The sequence below is a fragment of the Candoia aspera genome, chromosome 8 (assembly GCF_035149785.1).
Source record: "Candoia aspera isolate rCanAsp1 chromosome 8, rCanAsp1.hap2, whole genome shotgun sequence".
In the NCBI taxonomy this organism is placed as follows: domain Eukaryota; kingdom Metazoa; phylum Chordata; class Lepidosauria; order Squamata; family Boidae; genus Candoia; species Candoia aspera.
In genome coordinates, this window is record NC_086160.1 from 40,437,209 (window position 1) to 40,444,305 (window position 7,097).

Here is a 7,097-nt window from a genome sequence, read left to right on the forward strand (position 1 = left end):
CGCAATTTCAATCAATACCACCCAGGCAATGACGGATGAACAGGCAAGGCTTCAGGATCAGACTGTGGCAGAACAGCAAGACAGAATACAGCTAACTCTCTGATCAAAGCTGTCAGACTTGGTGAAGCTAGAGTGCGTGGCAAGGCAGAAGCTGGAGGCAAGGTTCTGTGAACTGGCACGCAGATAGGAGCGGGCTGACACGTGGAATCTAGGCGAGACTGGACTGGAACCTCTAGGCAAGGCTTGGCTCTGGAGGCTAAGCTGGGCTGGACTGGAGAGTCTAGGCAAAGCAGAGCTCTGGAAGCAAGGCTGGACTGGACTGGAGAGTCTAGGCAAGGCTGGGATCTGAAAGCAAGGCTGGACTGGACTAGAGAGTCTAGGCAAGGCTTGAATCTGGGGGCACAGCTGGAATGCGCTGAAGCGAAACAAGGCTTGGAGCTGGACACGAGACTGTGCTCCGCAGAAATGGCAGGGAGAAGCTTGAATGGTGGGGCTTGTGCAGCAGGTGGGTCCGTGGTGGCAGAAGACACTGGTGCTGGTTCCACACTGGCTACAGGCAAGGCTTCTGACGCAGGTAAGGACTTCTCTGCAGTTGCTGCAAGCTCAAAGGATCGGTTGTCTCCGGCAGCTTGCTCAATGCGCGCTTGCCTTTTAACTCGTTCCTTTCTGCGCCTTTTATCTTCTGCAGCCATTTGGGCTGCCTTCTGATTCATGTGCTTCTCAGCTCTCCGGTCTCGCACACTGATTGGAGGATTCAAATCCCCCTCCAGAACTTGTCCAATCTGCGTTTGCAAATTCTCCTGCTCTGTGAGTCAGCTTCTCCAAGTCCCTCCTGGTAAGTTTTGTTTTCCCCTTCTGACTCCAGATAAGTTTTGTTTTCAGAGTCAGAAGCAGCCTCAAATCTCACATTTACTTGGTCTTGAAAAGCAACCAGTGATGCTGTTTCAACACCGGGTGATATGGAGTGTTTTATCACCACCCATGCTGCTTCATTCTCATCCAGCTGCAATTTGTGGACTGCAATATAGTAATGCAACCTTTGGGTTAGCAGTGCACAAGACACCAAAGGCCGTCTCTTCTAGGTAAGGCTGAAGTTGGTTTATCGGCCAAGGCACTAAAAGACTGTGGCAGAGCTTGGACTGAGTTTGTACTGTAGTGTGAAAGGCTGAAGGTGTCAAATATCCTTGGCAGAAGTCCTCTGGGCCTTCACACCATGGCCCTGCTTTCTGCTTTTGGGTAGCAGCTTGGTCATTCGTGCTGCTATTACCTCCCTTCCTTGGGGAACTCTCCTCCCCCTAACTCCAGAGGGTGACAGAAACTGGATTGACACAGCCTGTGGTGCCTTTATAATAATTAAAAGGCCAAAAAGTGAAAATAAACTCCCCAGTGCTACTTCCTGGCTTTACAGCACTGAGATGGAGGGCACTGTTTGGTTTTGGTGGAAATTTATGTGTATTTTATAACATTATAAATACAGGGTTTTTTTTTGACATTATATATTTGGGCAAATCATCTTCACATCTGTGATCAGAATAGTTCCTTACAACAGAAGAACATGCTAAGAGATTATTTTCTAACCAAACAGCAATTTCTATTTATCGGAAGTTGCCACAAACTGAGGAAAATATTTTCTATACAACCATTAGGAGATATATGCCATGATTCCTGTCTAAATGGTATTTAATTCTGATGATAACGTGGTTTGCCACTACTGTCTTCCAGATGATTTTTCACTTTTATGTCTATCTTACAATCCTGTTAGTCCCTGGTCTGTTCCCATCCAATACAGGCTTCAACATGAAGCAGGGAAGAGCTTCTTAAAAACCACCGTATTGAATGCCCAGGAGAATTTGGCATTCTACAGCTAAGTCTGGTTGTTGATATGATAGCCAGGCAGTTTTGAGAAAACATTCTCCAGAGCTGCCTAGGATCTAATTTTAGCAAAATGCATTGAGATGGGCATGACTATGTGATAAAAAAGAGTAGTTTTAAATTAGGGAAATGGGAGAGGGGTGGAGAGAGACAGAAAGAGAAAGAGAGAAGTTATAATATCATATCACAACATACTTTAAAAAAAGAGAAAATATCAGGTTTTTAAAAATAGCATTAAATATATACCAATGAATATTAAATACATCAATCTCTCAAGAAAATGAGATAAGAAAAATTATAAAAGCTTGACAAGTTAATTGAATGGAGATGTTGAATTATTGGGTATAAGAACTGATATTTTTAAATTAAGTTTCTCAGGCCATAAGCAATTACCATTTGTTTAGTAAGTCAAATGTTTGGTAAGAAATTGAGGAAGCAATAATGGAAATATATGAAAGGGAAAATCCCTCAGATTTCCTCATGGGAAAATTTATAGCACTACAGTTTATAGCACTAGACCAAATTATTTGGTTAGAGTGTATCAGTAGTTTTTTTACCCAAGTATTCCTCTGATATTGGATTACCATTTCTTATCTTCACACTAATATGTGAGTTTCTTAATTTTTAAAAAATATATTTCAGTGTTGAAACTTATGAAAATATGGAATGAGAATCAGAATACATTACAGTAGAAGCCCTTCTGACCTTGGATTCCTTTAAAAACTTATTATAATTCACTGCCCAGAATTCTTGCCTTGATCATTCTGCCATTGATGATAGAAATTGCACAAGAACTTATTTTTCTCTTTAGTCCATGAATTCAAGGTCAGGAAAAAACAAAATAAGGACAACAGGTCAAGAGGATGTCTACATCTGAAATTGGCAGTATTTTTAATATTCCATTACTTCTGTTGAAAACATATCAGCAAAGCATTAATGGTGTTTGTGTATGAATAAATGCACATACATGCATACATACATACATGGGTGGGTATATATAATCAGGATGCAGCCTTGCAAGAGTTCTGCAGAAGTAAAGAGCAAATACGTGGGGCAGATCAGGCGAAGGAGTGCTTAGCAAGTTCTGCCACCTACAGAGTTTCCAAACCAAGTATTACATGCAATGATGCAAATCAGGTGAAGTTGGCGGTTGAAACCATGATTGTGTTCGTCTAGCTATTTTGGGTAGGTGTCATGCCACATAATTTCAGACTCTAAATAAGATCAGCCTTTATAATTCTTTGCATTCCTAATTTATTTGGGGAAAAAAATCAGATATTGAAAGACACTTCTTGCCATAGCTCAGGGTAAAGCACAAGTTTTCCATGTAAAATGTATCAGTTTTCAGCTCCAGGCATCTCCAGAAATGGCTTGGAAGAAGCTTATTTGAAATCTCTTCTCATTAAGTAGATACAGTAGCTGAATTCACACATCATGCTAAGCCAAAATGTAAGTCCTGCATGAACATAGAAAGTGGTAATTTAATAAATCGTGCTTAAAGTAACCATGACAATGCAAAGCAGAAATCAAGTCAGGAATTTTATATTGATTTCATGAATTTTGATTGTTTTGCAGTTATATGGTTTTTATACTATTACGTTGTTGTTGGTATAAGCCACTTTAGAAGGATTTCTGTCCTTAAAAACAATGTAGCTATTCTGAAATTCTGAAATTTATTAAACTGATATACTCCCTTCAAGAAAGTGAGCAGCAACTACAAACCGCTCCTGTGCTTTAAATCTTAATGCACAATAGGATTGCAGCATTGTGATCTCTTCAGGAAAATAACATTCATGAAGATTCAGGCTATATTTTAAGTAGACACTTACCTAATAGACAAAAATCATTTAACATAGAGCTATCTAGAAAGGGAGAGAGGGCCTGTTCAGCTGGCCTGCCCTAGGCGACTGATGGACCCTGTTGGGTTCCAGAGGGAGCTTGGGTTTTTCCCAAGGACCTGTCAGGCACTTTGGTGGAGGTCTTGGCTGCAGCCTGGAACAGTCATGTGGCAGAGGCCCTGGACCAGATTATTCCTATGTGGTTAGGATTATTATCTGTGTGCCAATTTGGGGTGCTCCTTGGTTTTCTGAAGGGCTCCAAGATATGAAACGCCAAAAGCAATGCCTAGAGCACCATTGGAGAAAGACAAAGAATGAATCTGACCGAAAATGTGTAAGAGCCCTTATTCAGGCCAACATTGTGGCAACAAGGGTGGTGAAATGTTGCTGTTTCTCCACCCTAATTGTGCTGCCGATAGCCAAGGGCCCTATTTAGTTGACCCTCTCCCAACTGGGGGAGCTTGGACCACAGGATCATCTTCAGGGTCATGGTGAGGAATATTCGGGCTATCTGGCAGACAAAGTCACTCAGGTTCTTTCTGAGTTGGACTATGACTGGGCAAGTCCTAATGAGTTGCCCAGGGAACTTGTGATGTTATCTGGATTCAGTTTGATTCTATTTCACCCAAGAACGTGGACAAGTTCCTTTTGTCTGTTAGTCCAGCAACCTGTTTGTTAGATCCTGGCTGCTCCTAGGTTAGTAAAGCAGCCCAGGAAGTAACCATGGGATGGGTTCATGCGGCGGTTTCAGCATCTTTGAGAGAGTGGGTACACCCCCTCCTCAAGAGGTCATTGCTGGACCCTTCCCTACTGGAGAATTAGCAGCCAGTTTCCAATCTTCCCTTTTTGGTGAAGGTTGTGGAAAAGGTGGTTGGATGACAGCTACAGAAGATCTTGGAGGAAACGGATTATCTGGATCCATTCCTTGATTTCCTTGATTTCTCAGTGGCTTTTGATACTGTTGACCACGGTATCCTTCTGGACCAGCTGTGGGGATTAGGACTGGGAGGCACTGTGCTCCAGTGGTTCACTTCCTTCCTCAACAGTTGGTTCCAGTCAGTGTTGACGGGGAGAGATCGTGTCACAGGGCCTCATGTGTGGGGTACCTCAGGGCTTGACACTCTCCCCTCTTCTGTTCAACATCTACATGAAACCACTGGGTGAGGTCATCTGTCAGTGTTTTGGTGTTGTATCATCAGTATGCTTATGATACCCAACTTTACATCTCTACCCCAAGTGACACAGGTGAATCTGTCAATGTATTGACCCAGTGTCTGAAGGCAGTTTGGGTTTGGATACAGCAGAAAAGACTTCAGCTCAATCCTAATAAGACTGAGTGGCTGTGGCTGTTTGGACCCTCTGGGTCAGGGATGTCACCATCTTTGGCCTTGGATCGGGCTGCACTTCCCCAGTCAAACCTGGTGTGCAACTAGGGGTCCTTCTGGACTCAGCTACTGCTCAAAGAACAGGTGGCAGCTGTGGCCAGGAGGGCCTTTGCACAGGTTCTTCTTGTGTGCCAGTTGTGTCTTTCTTAAAGCCCTTCAGACAGTCACTCATGCCCTGGTCACCTCACAACTGGATTATTGCAATTTGCTTTACATGGAGCTGCCCTGGAAGACCACCCAGAAGCTACAGCTGGTTCAAAATGCAGCAGTGCAAGCAGTATCGTGTGTCTCTTGGTGTGCTAATGTGTCACCTCTGCTGTGCGAGCTGCAATGACTGCCAGTTGGCTTCCAAGTGCAACTCAGGGTGCGGCTATTACCTGTAAAGCCCTGTATGTCATAGGGCCTGGATATCTGAGAGACTGCTTGTCTCCAAGTGTTTCTGCCCACCTGGTACATTCCAGCAGAGTGGATATGCTCCAGGTCCCCTCCATTAAACATTGCCATCCTGTGGGATCCTAGGAAGCATGCCTTCTCTGTTGTGACCCTCACCCTCTGGAACAGCACCCCCCAGAGATAAGGATGGTGTCCTCTCTCCTGGGGTTCCAGAAAGCTTTGAAAACCCGGCTTTGGTCACAGGCCTGGGGTTGATGTTTATTATTTGTTCAATGGCCCCTGTTTTGGTTTGTTGTTTTTGGTGTCTGGGCTGTCTGTCTGATTCAATGTTTTTAGTTGTTTTTATGTTTTCCCTAGTTTTGTTTGCCACCCAGAATCCACTGAAGTTGGGTGGCCAATACATTTGAATGAATGAATGAATGAATGAATGAATGAATGAATGAATGAATGAATGAATAGCAACTAGCAAAACTAGAAATTGCTTCAGTGAATGAACAGTATTTCAATGGATAAAAATTACAACTTCTCTGTAACTGAAGAAACAAGAAAGAAGAAGAGACATTGCTGAGAGACAGAACAAAAAACTATTTGTACCAAATAACTCAGAAGCAAAGGTGCATTGAAAGTACTACTTATAAAAGAGCTGAAGGAAACAAATTACCCTGGGCCCTCTTTTCCCTACAGGGTTCAGATCAAAGGGAGCTAAACTGATATCAAAATGTAAAAATGATATAATTTCTGTCAGAGCTGCTGAGATGAAGTATAAGTGAATATAACATACACACACATAGCAGCTATTAAACTCAAATTTGTTTCTGTTCTTAGACAAAAACGAAGTGGAAAACAAATAATGAAACTAAACAAGATTTATATTAATAAAATTAGAACTAATTTAAATTGTGTGTTAGCTTAAAAACAAGGAAAGAAAAATCAAATCATATAGTTTTATCCAATAATAGGAGAGAATGTACAGAAGTTAAACTTTTTTGTAGCTTCACACTACCAAATCCACTTCACCCAGTGTAGTATCTCATTGTCCAATGGCTCAGTATGGCATTCTCCAAGTCATATATGTTAGAATCATAGTCCATTTAGTGCAGCATTAAACAAACCTGGAGATTTTTGTTTACTGAGATTTCCATGTGTCTCTTATACTGTATTTAAAATGTCTAATGGACCATAAAGTATTTAACAAGTAACTGTAATTTTTCTTATTCATTAAACAAGGATTTTGACTCAATTCAGTATTCTGAAAGGAATATAGCCCATTTTCTGAACGTTCGAAAATGTCAATGAAGCAGTCACTGGCAATTACAGAGCTTTTAAAATGCCTTAAGGAAGAGCAAATAGTTCAACATTCAGGAAAAAATATTCTTAACAGAAACAAGCTATGACACACTGAGCCCCCAAAATAGCCAACCACATTTTAGATTACTGTTGGCAAAGCCACTTTATATTCATGGGAAAGCATATCGTGGAAATATAGCATCAGAAAGATCAGTAAGGAGCAATCTAATATCTAAAAAGCCAATTTGTGGTCAAGGGACTTGCCTCTAAAGATACTGGAAATAAGTTGTCAAACTATCTTGATCTGAAGAATGTTATAGGT